General features: G+C 39.5%; 1 protein-coding gene across 2 annotated transcripts in view; it reads right to left on the bottom strand.

Moving 5' to 3' along the window:
* PLXNA4 (plexin A4) overlaps positions 1-10,334 on the bottom strand; it is a 591,306-nt gene extending 580,972 nt beyond the window's left edge. For both annotated transcript variants that reach the window (XM_075208549.1, XM_075208550.1), the window contains exon 1: positions 9,522-10,334. The gene's annotated coding sequence lies outside the window, so the exon portion shown is untranslated. The remainder of the gene's footprint in view (positions 1-9,521) is intronic.
* Positions 10,335-25,606: the final 15,272 nt, after the last annotated feature.

Genomic DNA, 25,606 nt, shown 5'->3' with positions numbered 1-25,606 from the left:
CACAAGAGGTTGGTTTACAAAATAAGGGAACTGAGTTTAGGAATCAAAATTTGTACTTGGATCGAAAACTGGTTAGAGAATAGGGAACAGAGAGTCGTGATAAATGGAACATTTTCTAATTGGTCAAAAGTCTTAAGTGGAGTACCTCAAGATTCCGTGCTGGGACCACTCCTTTTTAATATATTTATTAAGGACCTTGGTGATGGTTTAGAGAGTAAAGTTTCTATTTTTGCAGATGACACTAAACTCTGTAAGGTAATAAAATCAGAGCAAGATGTAGCTTCTCTACAGAGGGACTTAAATAAACTGGAGGATTGGGCGGCCAAATGGAATATGAGGTTTAACACAGATAAATGTAAGGTTATGCATTCAGGGATCAAAAACAAGAACGCAATCTATAAATTAAATGGAATTAATTTAGGAGAATCTATAATGGAAAAGGATTTGGGAGTGCTCGTAGACAGTAGACTTAGCAATAGTGCTCAATGTCAAGCAGCAGCTGCAAGGGCAAACAAAGTATTGGCATGCATAAAAAGGGGCATAGATGCAAGGGAAGACAGTGTAATTTTGCCACTGTATAAATCGTTGGTAAGACCTCATCTTGAATATGCAGTACAGTTCTGGGCACCACTATATAAAAAAGATCATTTGGAACTAGAAAGGGTTCAGAGAAGGGCGACAAAATTGATAAAGGGTATGGAGTCATTAAGTTATGAGGAAAGGTTAGCCAGTTTAGGCATGTTTACTTTAGAAAAGAGGCGTCTAAGGGGAGATATGATTACTATGTACAAATACATTAGGGGTCAATGCGGAGAGCTTTCATGGGAACTTTTTACCCCAAGGACCATACACAGGACACGTGGTCATCCCCTAAGGTTAGAGGAGAGGAAATTTCACAACCAGCAAAGGAAGGGGTTCTTTACAGTAAGGGCAGTCAAGATATGGAATTCATTGCCAGGGAAGGTTGTGATGGCAGATTCAATAGATATGTTTAAGAAAGGGTTAGACAAATTTTTAGCGGAAAGGGATACGACCGTTAATTTAAAATAAAGGATAGTAGTGGATATAGGGTAAAAATTGGATTGCAATATTGAGTCTGGGGGGATTTTCAAAATTGAAACAGATTGGCGGTTGCTTACTCTGGATTAATTTCAAATATAAGTGCAGGATCGCAGGAGATCCAAAATAGGTTGAACTTGATGGACTGGTGTCTTTTTTCAACCTCATCAACTATGTTACTATAACCTGCAGTAGTAAAATGATAAGCCTCAATTAGCCAATAAAATACTAATAGTGCATTATCCCACATCACCTGATGACAGATATTGTGAATAATGAAACTGGCCATAAATTTAAATCCTGGACTATACATACTGTTTAGCAACTGCCTCCAACTCCTTTATCTCAATAAACCGCCACTTGAAAACCAAAAGGTATACTCATTATAAAAAAGGATTACCTAGGAAGATCCACTGCTAATGTAAAACACTGCATTAGAATGCAATAAACATTTACAAGGCAGACTTTCCATTATCCTGTTAAATGACCCTATGACCTGAACCGCACACATACAGATGAAGCCAATTTTATTGCACCAGTTAATGCAATGAACATGAAATGTTATGTATCGACATTTGAATAATATTTACTGCAAGCTAACACATGACACAAGAAAAAAGGTAATTTGTTCTCTCTTTAAATGTATATTATATCAATAAGAATTTTTTGAGAATGTTGCTTAGGTAGTAGCACCTTGCTTTCACTTCACCTGTTGGATATAACATTATAATACACAAATAACATTAATATAAGTAGAAACTATTGCAAAACATGTTCTTACATTTGAAGAATAGCAAAGGCATCACTTACATTTCAGAACAGTGATGTCCCTTGTGTTAAAATGACGGTTCACAACAGAATGTCAGTGTAAGTAAAATACGCAGATATATGACGATCACATAATAAAATTAATTAATTTTATTCAACTTGTCTAGTATAAGAAATGATATATACAATACAATACAATGTACAATAAAGGGGATAGTAGAAGTCAATCAGCCTGTAAAGATATACTTTATATGGCCATGGAATGCTCTGTGACATCTCATATCTTTATGTTTTATAGCAGGGGTATTCTAGTCCATGTTTTCTTCATCAATTCTTAGTGAGGTGAAATAATGTGATTATTAACAAGTTCTACTGCAAAATACAGCAATGCTTTCTGCAGCATGAGAAACATGTATTTGTGCATTCCCCTCAAAGTTCTCCATTGAAATTTAGTTTATTGGAAATCATTCAGATTAAATCTTAAGATACAATTTTCTCATACAAACCATAACATCTCAATTTGGTTCCTCTCCTGCCTTCTTATAATATTAAACAAAATACTTTATCTCAGCTTTTCTGTGCATGTTATTTAGGTGGAAAGTTCAACAAATAACGATTGTAAAAATCGTATAACTGAAACTCATATAGGCATTAAAAATGCTAATACATATTAAAATATAAACAAGAGCACTTGATGCTTCAAGAAAACTAAGAATACTGTAATGGGCCACTAGTTATAATAAACCAGGACCAATCAGATTTTCTGTCTTATAACTTCCCAGAGAAGTTTATTAGAGTAGACTGTGGGGTCTCAGCACCAATAAGATGCATTGATGCAAACTACAGCAATGCATATTTATGCACCGCTAAGATGCACAATGTCGTGGCTACTCTGGGAGCTCCGGCGAAGTGACCCTTATGCTGCAATCTTGTTTTCATATTTACCGGCATCTTAACGCTGCCGGTGACAGGAGGAACTGTACCGGATTCTGTAAAGCCAGAGAGGTTTCAGCAAAATCCCATAGGAAATGACAGGTAACGTCATCCTGAGATGGCGTTACCTGTCTGCGCAATGCAAAGCTTATCAAAGCTTGATGTATTGCGGGACATCGCAGTCCCCATATATATATATATCCGACAAAAGTAACATATATAAAACCCACTATGGATACATAAGCACTTAGGGATCTATTTATTACAATGCGCCAATAAGACTTATTGTGATGATAGACTATCATCTACCACCACAATCTATGATATCGCCAGCTATACCGGCCCCTGAGCTGTAAGGGTTAACTTACCACTTTGCTGGGCCCGTCCCAGGGGATCTGCGCATGCGTGATCTGGCTAGCCGGTTCATGCATGAGCAGTAAAACTGGAAACCCAGTCTTGGGAATAATAATAATAATAATAATAATAATAATTCATAAACTAGTAATAAACTAAAAATATTAACAAAAATAAAAATGAACACCCTGAATATAAATTTGTATCACTTGCTTAGGGACTCACCTACACTGGCTGGTAAGCTTAACCCCAATATAGCTATATTGTGCACAAAATTCTTCTTTATGTATTTGCTGACCAGAGGCGGGCTGGGCCGGGGGGCAGAGGGGCATCGACCCTCCGGCCTGCTCAGTCTGACCTCTGTTTGGGCTACTGAAGATGAAAAACATATTTTATTATCTCATCCCTGAGATCCTTCCTAAATAGGCTTCTCTGGTGAATCTTACCGCTGGCAGGTGCTACTGCCAGCATTAGCACTGCTAAGGTCAATAGTGACCCTTGATGTTTAGGGCAAAGCCCTATATCACCTACAACCGTTCGGACTTCACCTTGCAGAAGTACTAGGATCATCATCAATTTTTAGCAATTTTGTAGTGCTTTACAATTGGGAATAGTTACAGTAATAGAACAATACTGGGTAATACAAACTTTTACATACCCCATTGACGGTTGTGAGAAGGGCCTATGCTGCAGTGTTTGTGGGAAGGGGTGAATATATATATATATATATATATATATATATCTTTATTGAAGATGTCATATATGAAAATATTTTACTGCTGTGATAGTGACGATTTTCCTAAAACAACATGCTAGAGGTGCAGACTCTACTAAACTGCAGCAGAGCACAAAATATCCTCTATTAAAACGTACGTCTTTCTATATATTCATACGAAAATGTGTCACATCAGACTTATTGACACGGCATTGCTGCTTTTCCTTGCTCCAGTGTCTATGTTTCCTGAAGCAAATAGTAGAATAATGTCACCTATGCAATTTGGATTACGCTATGGAAGATATAAGCTCCCAGTTTAATACTATCCAAACACATACTAAAGTATTTACACATTAAAATTGACAAATACGCATCCTAGAAAATGTTCTTGCTTCTCTCCTTGGTAAAATTACCCTACTCAACAGCCATTTTGCACCTGACATGATATATATCATTTTCCATGTCATTTTATGTGTAGAATTCAAATAAACCTTCAAAAATTTGATATAACGTAGGGTTTTTGAGATATTTTGAAAAGTAAAGCATTTAATGATAGTAAGTGCTCAGCAAGACTCCCTTATGCCTGTTCAGAGGGGGAAGTAAGCAGGAAGCTCCCCGGACTGTACCATGGCCATCAGTAATTGGGGGAGGGTGTTCTCACAGTGCTTCTGAATCAGGCACATCAGAGAAAAGCGAGTCAGAAGATACAGAAATTACAGCAGAGTATCACCCCAAGACAAATCACCGCACATCATACAACAGGAAGAGTTAAATGATTTGGTTTGTGACTTGAAACTATCAAAACAAAAAGCAGAAATGTTCGTTTCCAGGCTGCAGTAGTAAAACATTCTAGCTCAAGGTTCTAGCACAAGAAACTTTTCTTATGCCATATTTTATTAAAAGACAAATTCAATGTATGTGTATACTGATGTTAACAGTTTAATGATTGAGTTTGATGTTCAGCACAATACTAGTGAGTGTTTATTGATTCCTTGAAGAGTATTCTGAAAGCAGTGTTATTCCATAATTGGATCAAACTCCCTTCAGTGCCTGTGGCCTATGTGGTGGACATGAAAGAAACTTATGAAAGTATGGCTGTGTTGTTGGAGGGAATCAAATAGAAGGATCATGGATGGAATCTTTCTTGTGACTTAAAGGTAGTTGCACTGCTGTTAGTTTTGCAAGGTGGATTCACAAAGTACTGCTGTTTTCTGTATTTATGGGACAGCAAGACACTACGGGGCATATTCAATTCTTTTTTTTCCGCACCGCGGAAAAACTATTACCATTAATACGGTAATAGCTGGATTTCAGCTCAGGGAGCTGCGAGCTGAAATCCAGCGAGTAAATTACCGTATTAACGTTTTTTCCACGCACGATTACCATAATAACGGTAATCATGCGCGGAATGCGAGATTTTCTGCGTTTCCGCCGAGAATTGAATATGCCCCTAAAAATCACTATATCACAAGGAAGTGGCCAGAGAGAGCAAACTATGTCGCTGGAAAGAAAAACGTCAAGTACACTCCATTGGTTGAGCCGCATAAAATCACTTTACCTCTGCGTCACATTAAGTTGGGCCTAATGAAGAATTTCGTGAAAGCTCCGGATGAAGAAGGCCAGGCTTTCAGTTATATGAAAGAACAGTTTCCGAAGATAAGTGAAGCAAACTAAAAGACGGCATATTTGTAGGGCCCCAAATAAGGAAACTGCTTACGGGTGAAATATTTAACGCTAAATTGATGGAAATTACGTCTGCTGCTTGGTCCTCCTTCAAGGCTGTTGTGCGTGGATTCTTAAGGAACAGAAAAGAGGCCAACTATGTGTCCATCGTGAATAAACTATTGAACATCTACAAGAATATGGGTAGTAGAATGTCACTTAAAATTCACTTTTTACTTTTCCATCTAGACTGTTCCCATGTAAACATGGGTTCTGTAAGTGATGAACAGGGGAACGTTTTCACCAAGACATTCTGACAATGGAGCATCGCTACCAAAGATGCTGGGACCCTGCAATGATGGGGGATTACTGCTGGTTACTCTTTAGAGAGACCAATGAGACAATGTACAAACGGAAAGCGTCAACATCTAATTTCACTAAAGCAAAACGTCTTTACATTTTATCTTTTATTAACAATTACATTATGGCTAATTTGGATTGTTATGAGTTCCTGAAGTTTAGTTTCTACAGTTTTTAAGTGTTTCTGCAGTTTTATTAATATTTTATAAATGAATATGATGAGAATATTTCAATTCTACATAGATTAATTGAAATTTTAATTTATCTTTCTCAGATATAGCTATTACTGCTGTTATTATTTGTGTGTATCTAATAAATATGACGTTATAGCGATAATCTGATTTTTGCGCTGAACTCAGCATCCCTAAATTAGGCGACAATACATATTCACATGCCAGATGTAGAGAATATTTCACAGTTTGTTGAGTAGTGTTATTGAAATACCGACGAAGGTACACATCATTATCTATACATTTATGGTGGCTATAGACATGTTATTTGTCACTATAAAGAATATAAAGGTAGATGACTAACCTTCACTACATGTTACAGTACTTGTAAATAAGAGCCACTGAAACACTATCAGGAAAAATAACACATATAAAATATACAGCAAAAATGGGATTGCAAAATATGAAAAAGAATGTGTCGCTTATCTTTTTTATTCTGAATTTCCTATCTGATGAACTGATATAATAACTCCTCTACGCTCATACTGGTCAAGGCACCTGGTGCAGTGATTTCTTAGCACATGTGGTTTGCTATTTCCAGTAATGTCCACTAATCATACATCCTGTAGATTGTGAGGTTGGGGAGCTGCTGACGCATGTCTTAGGGTACAAACACAGGTTATTTTCCAATTAATGGCAGGAACAATCTATCAGCCAAGCGTTTACTGACTAACAAATCTGCACCACTTAAACATTTACATTACATCCTCCAAATAATTTATTCCAGGTTCAACTTAGATGCTGAGAGGTGATTGGCTTTAAGGTAACACTGCGAAAACACACTGCTGAATCCCTGGCACAGTGTTAAAGCCTTTATCTACATCATGCTAAAGTGTAAATGGAACTAATCTGTAAAGAGGAGGCATTCTCAACAGAGCAACCATGCTTATCTATAGAACATCAGCTGAGTGGGATAGCCAAAAACTGCTTTAGAGAGAGATAGGTGAAAGGTGCTAAAATCTCAATAAAATACAGGTATATAGGCTCACTGTTAAATGCGATGCCCTTTTGCTGCCAGTATGACCCACTAAGAATTCAGTCCAGCTGATTGGTCAGTACAGTCTGTTATTGTCTCTTTGGTATAGAGAAGATTTGGTCTATCTATTGCATCTAGGTGGATGCGAAGAATAAAGACACACAGAGAGGGGCAGTGATGTTAAATGTAATTGAAAGTGATTATGTTATATACATTTTCTCTATATCACCTATATAAACCCTATATCACAATCACCTTTCATGAGTGAAATCTATGAGAAAATCAGTGTTAAGCAGCATTTAGTATGGCACTAAATAAAAGGATAAAACGCACACTGCTCACCAGTGCTTAGCAGGCTTAATAAAGAGAAGGATTTAATGAAGCTGTAAGCAAGTGAAGCTTTCTGTACCACCAGTGCAGCAGACGGGTGGTTTGCTAGTCACAGATCTGTGGGATGTTTGAAAAACAGCATCACATTGTGCCAGCCCATACTCAATGAGCATGCTGCAGTAAAGCAGAATACAGGAACTACACACTGCCAGCCTGAGCATTTCTTTGTAATTCAGGAATTGGTCAGAAGATCTTGCAGCAGCCAATATAGAATTACAGTAGGTGCTCCCTCCTGTAGTAGCAAGTATACCCCAATCTATGTATACAAGCCTTCTCTGGGGAAGAAACCTATACACTGCATCTGTTTAGAAGACATTTGCTATATATTGCAGTTTGGGCTGTATATATTCACCTATTAGAAACAACTACACAGCATTCAAATAAAAGTAAAGTCAACGGTTTAAAAATCTCTCACACGCACACACACATATACACACTATCTAACTGAACAATCAATCTAACATGAATAAAAATAAATAAAATATATATGTTATGTCACCTGTTAAATAATACGATGGACATACATAATAATGCTAAACTATGCTTTCCTATAACTATGTTTCTGCAAACACATATAACAGGAACACATATTTGTATGGAAGGTAAGGCACAGCTGTACAGACACTCTTTGTATTTTCAGGTGCAGAGTACATTTCTAATCACATTTTGAACATGTGATTCTCTCCCAGCGTTGTGGAAATACAATATGAAACTTTCCTCCCATATGATGTGGTTGATATATTTTATGTCAGGGGAAAGCACTGGGTTCCCATTGGAAATGTACTATCCACCTTTGCCATTCACCAAAACACTAATATTTTCTATCTTTGTACATTATTACAAATATTATTATTGTATTAATATGACATACTACTACTATATAATGCTACATTTGAATTATATAGTAAATCATATCGTACCATGCAGGTAATTCTACATATGTACCCTGTAAAAAAGAGCCAGAGTAGGGTAAGGGGTTCAGAACCCAGTGCTAGGAATTGTCTGGTCTAAAACTGCTTTATTTTTCCATTTTAAACAGTGAATTCAATATATCAGTTCTGAAGGGGTGATGCCAAACACCAGTATTCCCCTCTGCTCTTGTCTATGTATAGTGTTGATTAGGACATATCCATCCTCACCCAGCTCTAAGTAAAATCATTACACCTAGGTCAGATACAATGATACTGTTAATAATACTCTAATTATCCTGTCTTTGGGGGAGAGTACCACATAGAATTAAACCAGCAGTGGCAGAACCACAGAGAGCTGACATCCACTGGAAGGGTTTATACCCACTGCAGAGAGTGCCACACTGGGCTCCTAGCCTTGGAAAGAGAATCACAGTGTTCCACACACTCACATGCAGTCTTCGCAGCTGCTCAGCTAGGCACTTCATGAATGTTATAACACCGCAGTAAACTGTGTATTCAGGGGGTCTACATTAAGGGTGAATTTGGGCAAGATACTATAATATTTATAGATTTTTATTTTATTGACTTTGTATGCAATTACCACCTACTAGTCACTAGATTCAAGTAAAAGACCCTGCAATAGGGTGCAGGTATGTGTATTAAAGGACATTGGGGGTGCTAACTGATACATTTAGACGTCCTCATACCTACATTAAGTGAGTTTTCTAATCATATATAAATACTAATAATAATGCATGCTGTTTCGAATGGTAAAGTACCACTCGGTTATATGCTTGCTGTAAAATCACGCTATGTTATAGTGGTTCCTGTAATACCGCAACACTGCTTCTTTAACTCAAGTGGTCTGGAAAAGCAATGAATTCCCATTACAGCAAAGCATGCCTTCCTAGTGAAGCATCACAGGCTGGGAGCAAGGCATTCAGAGCACACGCAGAGTGAGCTCTCCCCACGATCCCACGGAAAGCACGCCAGGTGCATTGGGTCGCCAGGGTAACGGGCAGGTGTCTTCCCTCTGGATACTACACATCACGCAGATAATGTGAGTGTACATGCCAGGATCGGTCACTGCTTTCTTATTCAAAATATAATGTTTCTAGCGTTGCCCATCTGCTTTGCCCCATCCAGCCCCCGTCAGTCCTTACCTGGGAGATGAGCTTGTTCTCCCCTTCTTTCAGTGCAGCCGCATTGACACTGCAGATGGTACCTTTCCCGACATCAGTATCCCTTTATACTCCCAAGAAATAGCGCTATAATCTCCAGATCTTCGCCGATTACGCCTTCTCCAGCATACAGGTACCTCTTCTGTATGTAGCAACCTTGCAATAAGGAACACACCTTTAGAAAAAAAACAGGACTGTTTTGGAGGGATCTTGGATGATGCCCTTGGCGGTTAAAGATGACCCTTGCTGCAGATCACAGCAGCTGTCGATTCTAGACAGTCGATCCCTGAGGCTCCGGATCCTCTGGCTCCGTTTAGGAGCTGTATCCGACTCTCAAAGCATGTGCAGCGGCTGCTTCCAACGCCTGGTCCTGCTCCCTCCGCTCTGCCTCCTGCTCCTTGCACACAGATCCGTTCTGCTATCTTACTTCCAACAGGGGCGATAGATCCAGCCAATAAACACAGGTTTCCCAAAATACACAGGAATTTTCTAAGCAGATCTCCTGAAGTGATTAAACGATAAGGAGATTCAGTTCCGTTGTGGACAGGTCCTGCTCCCACCTCTACACAAGGTGCGTCTGTTTTGCTTGCTTCTTTCACTTAAATTGACACCTCCTTAGATCCCCCATTCAGTTTTCCGGTGCCCGTGCCAAGCTTCCTCTTTTTTTTGCTTCTACAGTAAAGTTTACTGGAATGGTGTTGCAGCCACCAAACTGTGTATGTTTGCGAGTGTGGAGTCTGTATGTATGTGCTCTTTTGCACAGTGACACTACCAATGCTTGCAACTTCCAGCTGCCTGGCTGGAGCTTCAGAGTCCTCCCCCTCCTTCTTACTCACCAGTGACATCTAGGATCTGCAGCCTGATTGGGCTAATTGTAAATTTTTATTGCCATCACAGAGGCAAGATCTCAGGAAAAGGAGACGCATATGTTTTTCTTTTTTTTTTGTACCTGTTATGTGAAAGAATGGTTTAGGATTGCAATATTTTATATCTAAAGTATGATATCAAACTATGGGGTATATTTATTAAAGACATTTTTTCGTTGAAATCCCCTGCAGATTTCGGGGGTTAACCTCATATGAAAGTATCCCCTTAATTTATGACTAGGACATCGCAGCAGATATCGGAGACAACTGCGCATTTCCCTGTCACTTCGAACGCAAAAGCAGTCCCCATATGTTTCTATGAGGACTGCTATTTTGCACCATTTCACAAGTTCCGAAAATTAAAGATTTTCAGAACTTGTGCCCAGGGGCAAACACAGGATTTCTAGAAGGGGGTTTCCACACCACGCCACCAGTGGGTGTGACCAACATGCATGGGGCATGGCAATAATTTTAGACAGTGCTTGGCTGCTCTCCAACTCCCCCTATCCCCATAATATACATGGGCAATGCTGCGTGCACTACTGTTAGGTGCACGCAGCTCTCCCTTTTCCAGCAGAGCTGTGTGAAGCGGGAACAGGGTCCAGCCACCTCAATCATACAGTGCCCCAGGCTTGAGGGGGGTTTTCCAGGCACTAGAACCCCCCCCCCCCCCTTGGTTTGCCTATGTGCCCAATGGCTAACGTCAGCTGAAACCTGTGGGGAGAGCATTGAGGTAGAGGGATCTTCGCGCAGCTTACCTGCTCTTCCCTCCGGTCACTATTGCAAAGGTGACCACTTTGCGATAGTGACCATAGATGATATGGGAGACAGGTTTTCGCAGGAACATCAGTTTTTCGTTACTGGTGTTCCTAGTGAAGAATGTTAATAAATAGTCACAATATTTCAATCCTTATCTTTGCCATAACGATTGAAATGTATTGTGTTGAAAAAGCAATGGTTAATAAATATGCCCCTATGTCACTATGGCATGCACCCCAGGTGAACTTTAAGGGGCATATTTATTAATAAACGCATTTAGAACACAATCGCAAAGATAAGGATTGAAATATTGTGAGTATTTATTAAAAATCTTCACTAGGAACAGCAGCATATATACTAGCTATATTAGCAAATTATTTGGTAGACCAAAAATGCTATTTAGAAAATAGGATTTATTGCTTTGTCGCATTGTCGTTATGTCGTGTTGTGGCGAAGTTTCCTCCCAGCCGTCAAACGATTATTTACAAGCCAAAAATGATGTTTTCAATACTGGTCGCCCTGTCGCTTTGTCGCATTGTCGACTTGTCACTATGTGGTCTAAAATAACTATGTAAGATTTGGCAGCTTTTCCTTGAGAGCTGTAGAAGATATTCACCAACAAACAAACAAACTTCTTCTTTTATATACAGTATATATGTATATATATATATATATATATATATATATATATATATTGATACACAATGCAGTACCACTGCTATTTACTCTACCGGGGCTACTCAAAGAGTCCCGGCAATGAACCCCCTCCTATACAAACCATTTAATTTCTTCACCGGCAGTCTAATACTGCCAGCAAATGCAGAAGTTAAACGCGTATGTGCATAGGGTTTGACCTGGTGGGGGATCATGCAAAGCCTTTCCAGCTTCAGTGGAGCACACAGGGACAGGTAAGCTAACACCACCTGAAAGGGCGTTAGTGTGCAGTGTACTGCAATGCTTTTTGCTGCTTAGTAAATTACTAACATCATAGTCCCCAGAAAGTTCTATGGGGACTGCGGTTAACCCCGAAAAAATAGGTTGATGCAGGAGAAATCTCTGATTTATGCTTCATAAATTGTGCCATGTCCATTGTCCGGAGAAACAGCGTTTTTCTCCAGGTTTGTGGCTGTTTGCACTGTCATAAATAGAGCTCTATGGGGTCAATGCATCAAAGCACAATGAACCATTAAAACGGAGAAAACAGCAGTTTTCTCCAGTAAATGGCCATTGCAGAATGTATTAAGGGCTTATTTCAGGAGAAATCATAGATATCCATTGCGGAGCGCGACGGAGGAGGAGACCATGGAGGGAGCCGGATCGCCAGCTGACCACAGAGTAAGTATTGTATTTTCTTTTTACAGGTTTTTTTTTTTTTTTTTTGCTGCCTCCGACGGGCCCCCCTGGGCTGCAGGGCCCATATATATAATCATTTATTTATATATATATATATATATATATATATATATATATATGTATATAGGGGCCCCGGTACACTGCTGTGCCCGGGGGCCCAAGAAGTTGTTAAGAGGGCCCTGCTCCTAAAGTAGCCCCGGCATGATGCATTTTAGCGGTGCTTAAATATGCATCACTGCGAGTTGCAGCAATGCATATTCAGTGGCACCGCATGTGGCATCGCATCTTACCAATGCATAGATCACTGTGCCTGTGAATCAGCTCCAGTCTCAGTTTTTCATTCATGATGTACTATATTTTGATTATTTTACTATTGTCTACAATTTCAATATACTAGTGTTAGAATCATAATGGATAGCAAATTGGAATTTAATAGAAAATAATAATATTAAAATATAGTTAGAAAGAAATATACTAGCTGCTAGTGCAAATTAGGTTTGTGAAAAGAGGGGGGTGGGCCCTGATGTAAAAGAGTTGTCAAACTATGTTTCCGTTCCCTGTTAATAGGCTAAAAACTCCTTTAGATGTTTACAGTACTCGAGGTTTAGAATGGGCTGTGTGTTCTAATCAACTTTGTGTATGTTTCCCGCATTGTGTTCTAATGAAAATGTAAGCAAAAAAATAAATGAGTCCAGAGTGCATATTAAGGTAATTTTAGTGATTAGACATGCGACCTAGGGATTGGCTGGCAGGCACATATGTTTGTGTTACTGTGCATGTATGCACAGGGCCAGCTCAGTAAAATGTGTGGCCTTAGGCTACAATTTAAATGAAGACCTGATCCATACATACCAACATCTGAAAATAGTTTTCAGGGACACTGCAAGGTTCATCTATACAAACAGCATGCAGTGCATCTATGCTAATTACTTGACCACTGAACATGGCCATAATAGATGGGATTTCATTTTAAATGCACATATTTAATTAATCCACATTTGTACAGGCTACAGCACATAGAGGTAGAGCAGACACTGTATTTGGTCAGTATATAAAAATCAGGATCATTTACATAGAGCACAATTTATATAGCAGAGGTCATCCATATAAGGCCAATTGCACCTACTTTTGCTGGTCCATTTGCATATAGAAACTCACCCTATTGAACAAGGGCTAGGGCCAGGGCTTTGCCTGCCATAAGGCAAGTTCAACAACTCTCTAGTTTGTAGGTAAGGGAAGGCAGCTAACAGTGCTCTTCTCATAGGGCATTGGTTGTGTTCCCCAGTTCTGGAAAACAGGCTGTAAGTGTACTGTACTTACAGCCTGCCTCTTAGAAGATAGCTGAATACTGATGACAGCTTAGCACTAGCACTTGTGTTCAGTTACTGGGGTAAGATATCAGTGAGAACCATGGTGGAATGCTCAGCTAGCAGCCCACCTTCCAGAGCTTCACTTTCCATTATAGGTGAGCTGACAGTCCACAATTCTGAGAGAAGACAACATGAGTATTGTCACTAAAAGTGAAGCCAAGGTAATCTGTAACAAATGTGCTGGTAAGGAGCTGGCATATGCTAGGGGACTATTCTTGGGCAGCACGGTGGCTAAGTGGTTAGCACTTCTGCCTCGCAGCACTTTGGTCATGAGTTCAATTCCCGACCATGGCCTTATCTGTGTGGATATTGTATGTTCATCCCGTGTTTGCGTGGGTTTCCTCCGGGTGCTCCGGTTTTCTCCCACACTCCAAAAACATACTGGTAGGTTAATTGGCTAATATCAAAATCGGCCCTAGTCTTTATCTCTCTGTCTGTCTGTGTATGTTAGGGAATTAAGACTGTAAGCTCCAATGGGGCAGGGACTGATGTGAATGAGTTCTCTGTACAGCGCTGCGGAAACAGTGGCGCTATATAAATAAATGGTGATGATGGTGCACAAGTGAAAATGTATCCACTAAACATGGCCTACTAACTCATTTAGTTTGACCGTCATTCGTGTTTCATATTACTCGTGAGTCCCTCAGCTCTGTCTTTATTCCAAGTGACAATTTTTTTCTATCACTTTTTATAAATACCTTGGTTTTCATGTGCATATTAGTTGAAATTATTGGAAATGTACTAGTTATCACCACATTCAAGATAATAGATATCAGGTAAATGTATTGTAAGTATAAAGCTACTCACACGTATATGAAACCATGCCAAAATAGGAAATCTCATTTTTGCCGATCATTGGCCCCACTTAGAGACACAAAGTCCGTTTCAGGCGCATCGTGCACATTTTCACTGACACATGCGCAGTAAGCACCAGTTCCATCTGCTTTTCAGACGGAGTTTACACTTGTGACAGCTTGTGTCTCGGTACAAGGGAAAGGGCGGAACGCAGAGTTATGTAGGCGTGAACGTGAATAAGATACTATGGGTGGCTACCTGCAAAAACAACCCTTGACGGACTAAGACGCAAATGGAACACACGTCAAAAAAGAAAGAAAAAGTGCGTCAGGAATGAGGTGGTGCAAATAGTTAGCTAACTGCGGGAACTGGTCGCAGCTCGGTAGGGTATTACGAGTGGGACGCAACTTGAGTTGCATCCCACTCGTAATACCCTTCCAAGCTGCTGTCAGTTCCCGCAACTGATCCTGAGTTTGTATTTTAGACGCACATTGCGTCCAACTGTCAATTAGGCCCCATATGTATAGTTCTTTTGCATCAATACGCCAATCTTGCAATAGTGAAGAACTTCCCAGTCTGTACTGATCTGCCCATTATTAGTCTGAAAATACATCTACATCATGTTTTTTGCAATGTGCCTCCTGTTTATAAATGTATGTAGGTTAGTTATATTATTAGACTATTGTATGCAGCTTTAGAGAATAACACGTCACAGACAAAGCAAAAGAGCAGGATTGAAGGGAGAAGTCATGCCACAGTAATGAGAAAATGGGAGCTCTATGCCCTGAAGAGTTTACAATATAAATGGTGCACTGTAAAAACATGCAGAAACAGGGACAAATCCTCAAACCCTGGTCCTGTCACTGAAAATTAGGGACATGCTATAATGTTGATCCCCGCAGAGCTTTTTTGATGCAAACCTCCTAAATTCACCAGCTCCCTAACTGTGCATGGTAGTGGATTCACTTCCAGTGAAATTGAACATAGATAAATGAAATCATTAGTGCCAGTCCTGGCCTTGGTGAGGTATTCTCCTCCTCCTTAATTCTCTAGTTATGACTGTCAGTAATGTCCACACCACTGTTGGCTTCAGTAAACAGTGCAGTCATCACAGGTCTTAATAATCCTGTGGGTTTTTCATTAGAGCCTTGTTGCATCTCAGCAAGTGTGTGTGTGAAAGTGTGAGTAGCTTTATACTTACAAGTAAGATAATGGAACACAGGAGTTGATAGAGTGAAGAACATGGAGAAGATAAGTGGTAAAGGGTTCAAACCATCTCAGCACCACCTAGTAGATGGTAGTCAGAGTAATAGTCCTACCTAATAATGACCCTATTATTTATTTAGTAGCCTTCTTAGTGTCATTGATCTGTCATTTCACAGCACTAAAATCAGCCGGCCATAAATCGTGTCTTCAGAAATGTGTCTTCAGCAAGCTCTCATAAGCAGCAGTTATCCAGTTTATAGTGTCCGTTTTCAACTGTTTATCACTATGTGGTATTTTATACAAATGTGCTATATGTGTGCATGTGTATGTAAAATGTATAGGACTTAAGTAGTTATTATAGCTTAATCAAAGTAATAGTGTAGTACCAACATCACAATCCTAACCTGCGTGTGAGTGTAAAAAATAAGATTTGTATGATTTCACAGCATTGGTAAGCAAAATAAAATCCATGACTTAGATATGTACTGTAGCTGTATGTCGCATAGTTCAGCGCTGAATTGTTTTATTTAAATTCATAAGTTCATTACATCTTGCTGTTGTTTACATATTCCTTCTCTACCTGACTTTTCATTTCTCTAATCCCATTTATCATATTTTATTCCACCAAATCTTTAAATGAAATAATTGGGCAGCATTGTGGCTCAGTAGTTAGTTTCACAGCACTGGAGTCATGTGTTCAATTCCTGACCTGGGTCTTATGTGTTTGGGGTTTGTACGTTGTATGTACACATCTAGTAAATTACAATATGTTAACTATAATACATGCTATTCATATCTCTGACATAATATATTCTTTAATGTTACTATGAAGGCTTTTTGGAGGAGGGAGATAATGGGATATTATATTTAGAGAGAACCGGACCCCTTAATTTTCATTTCAAACAACTCATGCGATTAGTAGTTAATTTTATTAGTCAGAGTTCATCTTAATAAATTTTATGTTACTCTTTGCCTCAAGAGCATTTGCATTTCAGGACAGCTCATGCATAAAATGGCCAAAAAAGACATTGCCTTTGGATAACCATAAACCCAACACTGTTGTTTGTAGGAGACGTGCCTGGCTTGAATTTATAGATTTTAGGAATTTATCTTCCGCAGGCAGATTGGGTCATTATGAAAGCCGTCTGTGCACAGTGTAGCTTGTGAAAGTGATCCAAGTGCATTATTACTCTTAGCTTAAAATGTGTGAACAATGCAGATAGATTCATGTAATATTAAGCTATTAAGCTGGAGTACATGCATGCACATTAAAAACAAACATATATATATATATATATATATATATATATATATATATATATATACATATACACACACAATTATATATTTATATGGTGGTATAGAATTTTGAGGTATGAAAAATGTAATTGGAATATAAGTGAATGGAATTTAATAGTTTTACAATGAAGACAGTACAATAAGTGGCGGTATGGCATAGCTCTTTTTTACAACCTCACTTTGTCCACTATATATACACACATGTATAGTCATATGTATATGCATACACAGTTGTGTCCAAAAATATTGTCAATCTCGCTAATGATGCACCAATCCTTCTGGAAAAGTGTTGAAATGTAAAAATATTTTCGTGTTCACATATGTCTGCCTTTGGTTTGCAGTGGAATAAAACACAAAAAAGCATAAAAACTTTGCTTTCCATTCAGAAATCATTAAATGGCCTGGTCAAAATTATTGGCACCTTTTAGAAGTAGTTAGAAATAATTAGATGTCAAGAAGGTGATTCTCCTTCACTTTGGAACTGAACTTATCTGTGATGAGCCTACAATATAAAAATCACTTATTAAATGAGCTTGAATAGAGAAAAAGACCAATTCTCCTGTTTTGTGTCACTGTGTGTACTGTAATAAGCACGGAGAAAAGAAAGAACGCCATAGAACTGTCTGGGGAGGTCAGACAGAAGACTGTATTCAAGCATTTACAATTTCAAGGCTAAAAATAAATCCCCAGAGACCTTGATGTTCCGATTTCCTCCGTACGTAATGTTATCAGGAAGTTTAAGGCACTTGAGGCTGTAGACAACCCCTCTGGGCATGACCACAAGAGAAAACTTGATCAAAGATTGCAGCGTAGGCGGGGCTGCCAAGAGGAATTCAGGGCCCTGGTACAGCAACTACATGAGGCCCCATTATAGTTGCATGACAAAAAAGTGGGAGTGGTCTTACAATTGGGGGCGTGTCTAGCAGGTGAAAAGTGCTAGCACACCCTCCTACAGAAAACACCCTGCATTGCTGTGTACACCATTGGCAGAAGTGTGCAGTGCCCACTCGCCGGAGCGTGACATATGTTGCAGCAGTCCTGACTTTCAGGAAAGCAGGACAGTGACCTCATAGTGCCTCTTAGTTGTGCCTTCATAGTAGAGGCTCAGTTAATACTGTGGTAAATAGTCCTGCTCACAATTCATAACATGCCACATAGTAGAGTCCCCAGTTAATATTATTCCACAGTAATGCCCCAAATTCATTTTATGCCACATATAAGTGCCCACAGTCCACGTTATGCCACAGTAATGCCCCCAATTCATTTTAGGCCACATATAAGTGCCTCAATTCATCTTATGTCTCACATAAGTGCCTACAATCACAATATACCTCACATAAGTGCCCCCAATTAACGTTCACAGGGTGGAATACTATGGTAGATGCCCATCAGAGGGGGTGTGGGCAGACACTAGAGAGGCTTAACCAAACCATCAGAGGGGGTGTGGTCAGCCCACGAAGGACATCTCGCACCATAGTGTAGTATTTAAAGAATGCAGTGTGTACATAAAGAGTTCACAGTCTTGGTCCGTCCCTTAGATTGGGCAGAACAGTCACCAAAAATTGGGATTGTCCCACTAGAATCAGAACATTTGAAAGACTGTCTTGCTCTCTCCTACCTGTTCTTGTCACTTTCACCACCTGTGGCTGCTGGTTTCTTTAGTTGCGGCTTGTCTGGGTCCTGGAATGTTGGGGGCCCTATTTGGAAAATAAATGGGTACATTTAGAAAATTCCAACCAGCCTCGGCGTTAAATCAATAGCACCCACAATTAATAATTAGGCCTTCCTCCAGCCCCGACATTAAAATAATAGTATCCCCATTTAATAAATAAACCTATTTCCCTCCCTCCAAACAGCCCCAGCAATAAATTAATAGTATTTACATTTCATAAATTAACCTAATTCCCTCAACCATCACTACCATTAAATTATTCATAGTCACATTTAATAAAGAGACCTCATTCTCCCCAAACTCACCCCACATTAAATAGCCCTCAAACCACCACATCTTAAATTAATAGTTCCCACTATTAAATTGCCCCACCATCACCCAACAAACAAAATAGCACCCATTAATTAGCCAACTCCTACTTCACATACATTGCCACAAAAACCCTGTGCCATCATACACACTACATTGCCACAAGACCCCTGTGCCATCACACACACTACATTGCCATAAGCCCCCTGTGCCATCACACACACAGTTATCACAAGCCCCCTGTGCCATCAGACACACATTACTGTGACCCTTCATCACAATGCTGTGCCTCCTTATGATCACCGTGCCCCTTCAACATCACACTGTGCCCTTTGATCACAACCACGCTGTGCCCCCTTATGATCACTCTGCACCCTCCATGCTGTTTTCCCCCCCTTCACCTGGCTCCCCTTCATCACTGTGCCATGCTGCCCCTCCTCCCCTTCATTACACTGTGCCATGCTGCCTCCCCTTCATCACTCTGTGCCATGCTGCTTCCCCCCCTTCATCACTCTGGGCCATGCTGCTTCCCCCCCTTCTTCACTATGTGCCATGCTGCCCCCAACTCTCCTTAATCATACTGTGCAATGCTGCTCCCCCACCCATCCTTAATCACACAATGCCTTTCTGCCTCCCCCCCACCCTTCTTCATCACTCAGTGCCTTTCTACTTTCTTCCCTTTGCCTCCGTTCCTTTTCTTACCTTTGTATTGGCTTCTTTTATCTCTTCTCTTCTCCTTTTCTCTTCTGTCATCTTGCTGGCTACTCTCTGCGCTGCTCCTCACTGAATGTCGGGCGCAACGTGATGACGTCACGCTTGACATTCAGTGCAAACGGAGCAGAGAGGAGGGGCTCCGGGATCATGTGAGTATTTTTTTTTTAAAAGACCCTGCTCCCCCCACCAATGAAGGGGCAGAGCCACACCAGCCCCCCCCCTCCCCGCAAAAAAAACAAAAAAAGACAAAAGAAAAACAGTTTAGGTGAAAAAAAAAAGAAAGAAGAAGCTGGTTGGCAGTGAGGGCCCGAGCTGGCCCCCCTAGCATGTCCAAGCCCGGGAAATTTGTACTCGCCCCCCACCTCCCCCTCTCAGTTGCCCTGTGCGCAGGATTGTTTGAATGGTACAAATTCAAGATCACCTTCAGACACCAGATACAACAGTTTTAATTCACACCATCTGTCACCATTGCAATGTAAGGAGTGTTTATGGTAGGAGGTCAAGGGGTTTGCTGAAATACACCTGAACAAGCTAGAAGAATGTTCTGTGGATAGATGAGACCAAATTAGAATTTTTAGTAAAGCACATCACCTCCATGGTTATAAAGGAAAAACAAAGCTTTCAAAGAAAATAACACCTTCCCTACATTCACACATGGAGAAGGTTTAGTGATGTTTTAGGGTTGCTGGGTGCCTTGCATGTGTCCATGGCATCCTGAAATCTGGAGATTACCAGATCATTTAGAAGTACTATGTTGAAGCCAGCATCAGAAAGCTGGGCCTCCATCAAAGGTTATGGATCTTCCAGGGGGACAATGAGCTAAAACACACTTCAAAAAGTACCCAGGATTAGTTCAAGATGAGACGTTGGACTGTTCTGAAGTGGGCAGCAAGGAGTCCAGATCTAAATCCCATAAGTCACCTGTGGAGACAAGAAGAGTGGACCAAACGGAGAGATTCAGGAAGTCCATCCATACCAAATATTAAGTCTATGGTGTCAATAAGATTTCTTTTCATTTATTGATTTTAAAAGACATATAGTATTACATTTTGAAAAAACAAAGGTTATGTCATTTTAACAGATAAAGTAGAGACCAAATACTGTTAATACTGTCCTCTAAACCTAGGTTTAGAGGAAATTGTTATTAGAAATAATTGTGAAGCCAGTATTTTTGGCCACAATTGTATATGTATATATATACCTAAACAGATTTCACTTATATTTTCTATTGCATACAGCTATTTTGAAAATAAGCTTATTATCTCAAAATATAGCACATTTGAAATATAACTATATGCTCTCCAAAAATCTGTTATAACAGAAGTCCAAATTTTAAAGCAGTATTACCACCTTTTTATGAATTTGACTAACTTTCTCCCTACCCCAGTCATTGCTTCTGTAAAACAGATCCAGCAAATCACTTAAGTTTGCCACTTTAAAATAGCAGAGGAAAGGGGGTGAGTGGAAAGACCAATCACAGGTCACAATCCCTTGATTGTGACTTATCATTGTTTCTCCTGTTCATACACCCTCGTCTCTACTTTACTGTTTGGGCTGAGAGAAGAACCAGAGGAGCCCTGGGGAAAATGGCTCCATGTAGCTAGGGTAGGGAGAATGCTAGTATGTTCCATAATAGTTTATAGTGAATATTCAATGCATTATGTGCTGATATGGAACTGTACAATAGGAGATTTTTAATTTGTGAGAAAAGAGCCCTACCATTCTCATAATCACATAGATACAACCGGAAAATATTCTCCTGTAAAAATTAATAAATTATAGGCATAAAAATGAAAATCCAATTTCAGTTAAAATATTAAAATGCCAGGAATTAAAGGACAGCTACATTGGAATTTAAAATAAAATAATTTCCACAGTATGAATTATTTTCACATATTGGAATCATTAAAAAAAATCCTATCTATAGAAAAACGTGGATGGATTTACAAAGTTTAGAATCACAGAATGGAGTGTTGACCATTAGTCGGCCCATTGTAGGAAAGCTTAAGTGAGACAGTGGCAACCAGCTGAGTGAGACAGAACAGTAAAGAGGAGCTGAGTTTGGGTTTCTTAAGTGGAACTACAGTATATTGTGTTTTATTCTTACTTGTTATAATACTTAAAATATCACAACTTTCCAATATACTCTGTACTAAATAGTGCCTCAAATATGTAAATCTGTTTATTCACTTTGTAATGTGTGTGGATAAGTTCTCAGAGGTGTTTTATGTTGTATAAAGGAGGGGGCTTTAAATTGCTTTCCTTGGGCCCCAAATTACGTCTTTAAGGAAATTTTATGTGCCGCGATTCTATTGTAAATTAGCAATGTACATTAATGACATAAATGTCTACACATTACGTGTATTATTGTTAAAGATACTGGACATTTGGAACTTCTATATTATAGTATTAAAATATGATTAAGAAATAAAGGTTTATTAATTGGTAGTACAAAATAGGTTTGCAATGAGATCACTTGGACCCATCCTTAGTGGCATGACAGCATTCTTTTTTTATTACCATGCATGTGCTTGTGGGCAGCATGGCGGCTTATTGGTTAGCACTTCTGCCTCACAGCACTGTGGCCATGAGGTCGATTTCCAACCATGGCCTTATCTGTGTGCAGTTTGTATGTTCCCCCTGTGTTTGCGTGGGTTTCCTCCGGGCGCTCCGGTTTCCTCCCACACTCCAAAAACATAGTCGTAGGTTAATTGGCTGCTGTTAAATTGGCAGGGACTGATGTGAGTGAGTTTTCTGTACAGCGCTACGGAATTAGTGGCGCTATATAAATAGCTTAAGATGATGGTGCTTATTAGCTCTACCCCAAGGCCAGTGTAAGCCCTGTGGAGCTCCCTAGGTGGCGCATGCAACTCCACTCAGAAGTCCCCCCCCCACACACACACACACTCTCAGAAGCGTGGTGGAGCATTTTAAGTAAACAAATGGCTGACAATACTTTTGTTAAAATCAGTTGTTTTAAACGTTACTGTCTTACTGAATCAAAGCTGGCCCCTATACTATAACTTATTTTTGGGGGTTTATAGTTTCTGTTAAATTCCTGTTGTGTAAAAATCCAATACCCCAACATTCAGATGGAGTACATTTCTTTGTGGCAAATGTATCAATTGAGCGACCCCTGAGCTGCAGGTGAAAAATGTGAAAGCCCTGCACCATCCCTGCACACTCAGTGAAGACTTTTCTAATGCCGCCTGCTTAGGGGAGAACGGCGCGATCGAATAGTCATGTGACAGGTAATACAACATGCCATTTGTCCCAAAACTGTGCTCCATCTGTAAATTTTCAGGTTCGTCTACAAGACGAAAGACCACCCATACACTCTAAAAAAGGCAACCCGATGTTCCCTTTCTTTCAGGATTTATATATAAATAAGAGGATCAAATATATAGTGGAAAAAAATATAAAGTTTAAAGTAATGATAACGAGTTTTTCAATTTAGATAACATGTTCTATCACCTACATATACAGTGGCATACTAAAAACGTAAATATTTATGCAATATGTAACACCATGGTCACACTTAGGGCCATATATATTCATTGACTAATTTTTGCACCAGTGAATAAAACATTGTACCAGGATATCCCATTGTCTTTCTCTTCTCTCCAGTCACTATGGCAAAGTGGAAGATCCCTTTACCGTAATGCTCTCCTCATAGGATTCAATGGCTATAGTGACCTATGGGGACTGCTTTTCGTATGATAACACTGGGGCTGCAGCAGATATCAATGGATATATCCTATATTTATAAATAGTTTCAGTACTTAGTATTGCGATTATCCCCCGAAAGCAGACATTTTTGGGGAATATTTTGCTTAAAGTATTAATAAACAGGACCCTTAATGAAACCACTGCAAATGGAGATATCTGGTTTAGTTTTCATTGCACCACCTTCTCTGTGCTTTCTCATCACAACTTATTTCACTCCTCTGATTAAATTGCTTGGATGTGATGAAATGCGTTAGCTAGTTCTGCTAGGGCCAATACCTGGATACAGTAGTCTGTCCATCACCTTGGTTAAGTTATGTGATGGTCAAGCATTATATTAGCACCTTGATCAGTTGGATTAAGACCATCAAAAACTATTATAGCGGTTTGTGGTTTGATGACCAAGACTTCAGTAGGAGGCAGAATATAAGTGCAACATTTGTTTCTTGCTTTTTTGTGTCTGAACTAGCAAATAAGCAGCAATCCCATCACTCAACTGCGGAATTGCATTTTCTTGAACAGAAAACAGAAAGATATGTCTGACACTCAAACTAGTAGCAGATAACCAGGAACTCAGATATGTCATGTTACTATACTAGTAGCAACCTGTTTTCTTTTAGGAAGAATTGCGTATTTAGTGGACCACAAGATTTACAACATGAGGACAAAGGACCTTCAGTAAATCAAAACATATGGGAATGCAGCGGGAGCATATAGCAGTTATAGGAGTAGGATGCAGGATAGCATAGAATATTGAAGACTGAGAAAATTAGAACAGGGCAGGGAGTTGAAGCAAAAACTAGACAGGATCAGGACTAAGGTTAATATAAAAGAGTGACAAACCTAGGGCTGCTATCTGTCTAAATAGCCTGGAGGTTAAGCAAAAGAGCATGTAGAACCTCAAAGTCAGTTTAAGAAGTGTAGGAGTGGGAGTGTGCCGCAGCTTGGTAGGGTATTGCGAGTGGCAAGCAACCCCAGTTGCATCCCAGTCTTAATACCCTATAGAGCAGTGAGCAGTTCCTGCAGCCAGCTAATGCTTGCGCTACCTAATTCCTGCCGCACAGCTTTAGCCCTGTTTTGACGTGTGTTGCGTCTGCGCCTCACTGTGACTAGGATGTATTTACATGTTCACGCCTTCACAATTCCGCATTCCTGCCGTTCTCTCGTAGTGAGTCGCAAGCTGTCGCAAGTGTTAATTGCATCCAAGATGCAGGCGGATTTGGAGCTTTCTGCACATGCGTGGTAGTTTTTTTTGGTTAGATGCGCCTAAAACGGACTTTGCCTCCGACTCTAAATGAGGTCCTATGTGGATCTGGGTTACATCCTTGCTTATTGTGGCACCTTTGCACCACAAGTAATGCTTTCAGACAGGTGTGAGGAACAAGTTTCAAAATAGTTTAATTTCCATTAGATCAGTTTACAAAGCGCATGCTAAATTGTAATTTTGATTGCTTTTATAAACAATGTGCTAAACTTACTTTCTATATGACTGTTTCTATCCTTAAAGCTACCGCCATATTATTATGGTAAAACATCCAAAAATAAAACCACAGGAGATCTACTCATCTCCAATAACATTCTGCTTCTGGTTTTCTTTATTTATTCCTCATTTTGCCAAGATGCTTATAATTTCTTTCATCTTTCTGCTTAACACCAAAAAGCTATTTTGCAGAGACAATCTCTTTTCCTCCTGTTTATTCTGTTGTGCACATTTGGTTTGTTCTTGCTTTCTACTCTTCAGATGTGTGATTGCTATTTGCCAAATAATTCTGAAAGTTATTGTGTTTGTCATAATAAGCCTCAAAAATATTAATGAAGCAAAGTATTATGAGGGGAAGTTTCTATAACAAGCAATCTCTATGCATATCACCAAGTACATTAGACACGGATTGTAAATATCACTCCAGAGCATTTGGTTGCCATAGAAACATTAAAGGTGTAAAATAATACTTAAAAATAATCATACTCTATCTGATACCTTTGAAAATTATGCCACTC

The sequence above is a fragment of the Mixophyes fleayi genome, chromosome 4 (assembly GCF_038048845.1).
Source record: "Mixophyes fleayi isolate aMixFle1 chromosome 4, aMixFle1.hap1, whole genome shotgun sequence".
In the NCBI taxonomy this organism is placed as follows: Eukaryota; Metazoa; Chordata; class Amphibia; order Anura; family Limnodynastidae; genus Mixophyes; species Mixophyes fleayi.
Note: the sequence above shows the minus strand (reverse complement) of the source record. Positions and strands in the feature narration are given on the sequence as shown.